This window comes from Mytilus californianus, unplaced genomic scaffold, assembly GCF_021869535.1.
Source record: "Mytilus californianus isolate M0D057914Y unplaced genomic scaffold, xbMytCali1.0.p SCAF_3, whole genome shotgun sequence".
NCBI lineage: Eukaryota > Metazoa > Mollusca > Bivalvia > Mytilida > Mytilidae > Mytilus > Mytilus californianus.
Window position 1 is genome coordinate 28,720,867 of NW_026262679.1, and position 2,066 is coordinate 28,722,932.

General features: G+C 32.0%; 1 long non-coding RNA gene across 1 annotated transcript; it reads right to left on the minus strand.

The window, feature by feature from the left end:
• Positions 1-675: 675 nt before the first annotated feature.
• LOC127733506 (uncharacterized) lies at positions 676-2,066 on the minus strand. Its single transcript, XR_007997109.1, has 3 exons — positions 1,743-2,066; positions 1,134-1,215; positions 676-876 (listed from the first exon to the last, which is right to left on the minus strand). It is a non-coding gene; the product is annotated as an uncharacterized LOC127733506 (long non-coding RNA).

Genomic DNA, 2,066 nt, shown 5'->3' on the forward strand with positions numbered 1-2,066 from the left:
TTAGAGCCTAAACACTTTCCTAAACACATTTATGAAACCGATTTTTGACATGTTTTAAATCTAAACATGTTTAATATTTAATGTGCTAACAGCCTAAACGTGTCAAGCTATAAAGTGCTTAAACTGTAAACATGTTTAGCTGTAAAGCGTTTAGACTAGAAACACGTTTAGCTAAAAAGTGCTTAGACTGTAAACATGTTTAGTTGTGAATTGTTGTATCTGGAAACATGTTTAGCTGAGAAGTGTTTTGTCTGGAAACACGTTTAGCTGTGAAGTGTTTTGAATGTAAACATGTTTAGACCATAAAGGGTCGTGAAGAAACATGTTTATCATTTTATTGTGAGAAGCCGTTACTTCATTAGGCCCCAATTAAACTAATATTCCGGAAGGCTTGACTGTAAAACGTATGATAGCTCTCAATAAAACAGGTTTTCATACCATCACAAAAAGGAGCCAATGCATCAAACTAAGAAACTGGAATTTCCATATCAAATTGAATGTGACCAATACCTTTTCAATCTCAATGAGTTTTTTCTTTAATTCATTTCACGTCATTCGACTATTGCATTTTTTCTTCATTTTAAATATTCGTAAAACAGTCTAGAACTTTTGAAATGAAATTATCATTATGCTAATTCTAGCTTTAAAAACAAAATTACAACATATAAAACAAAGGAATTTATGTTATCATTTATTTCCAGTTTATCATTGAACACAATCAAAAATAAATTCATATCAAGGTACATGTACATAATATTGACCAATCTTCTACTTGTACCCCATCCCTACAACAAAACAATTTGAAAATGTCCTGTTTTCATTTCACAGGTCAATAAGAGCTTCTCCTTTCTTAGTACCCAACTGCTGGTCAATGGCCTGAAATATAGAAAAATATTGATAATCAACTAAGTAGAGTTAATCTAAAAATATAAGAATACGAACTACACCACCAAAAAGTAATAGCATGGTTTTAAGATCCAGATAACAACATTAGGACCGTGGTATAAAAACATAAATTTACTGATGAATCAATTGATATTTTTTAATATAAAACTTCTTGTCATGCTTAATTTTATTCATTTGATCAAATATATATTGGCATTTTTAAAATCAAATACACTATTGATTCTTACCTAGCAGCATATTTGCTACTGTTCTTTATCTCCTCTTTTAGTATGCCAAGACAGATGATGATTTCCTCTGCACTTCTCTCATCTAGAATAGAACAATACATATGAATAAAATTATAAAAAAAAATAAAATCACAACCGCTTATAACTATTGAAATAAACAAGCATCTTTCTATTTATTTTGAGGAAATGTTGATTGTGCATATCGGAAGTGCTTACGAAAACAATGAACTCGATATGACACTGGTTTTGCGAATGATGCACCTCATCCTGATAAGACTCGGCAGATTCCGCTACCCTTCATGTTCCATTATAATCTGCCGAGGAGTACCGAACGAAAATTATCCTCACAAACTCCTTTCCAAGAACATATATAAATAAAAAAATAAATGCAAACTTGCATGATAGAACATTAAACAACTCTTATCATCTATACACAAGATAGTTTGAACACTTTAAGCTCTTACAAGCACTTGTTTCGTGGGATGGTACCCCCTTTTCTCTCCTGCATTGACTATACGGTAGTGTACTTGTAAATAATGCTTATAACTGTCAATAATCATTTAAAATTGGCAGTACAAAATAAAAGACAGTATAATCATAACTCCTTACCTTTCTGAAACAGTCAAGTTACGGTCAGTTATGGTCAGAAGTAAACAGCGTGGCCTTTGACTTCGGGTTCTTTGTTTCTTCTTCCCGCTCAAAAATTAGCACGTGATATGAATGCCGTATTCGGCCTAAATGTGTTGTAATTCTAAACGTGTTTAGGAAAGTGTCTAAATATTGAAAGTGCTTAGAGTTTAAACACGTTTAGCTTTATATACTTGACAAAGTAGCTAAACATGTTCAGCACAGCAACATGTTTATTGAAAAGTGCTGAGAGCCAAAACATGTTTATTGCGAAGTGCTGAGAGCCAAAACATGTTTATTTTTTTA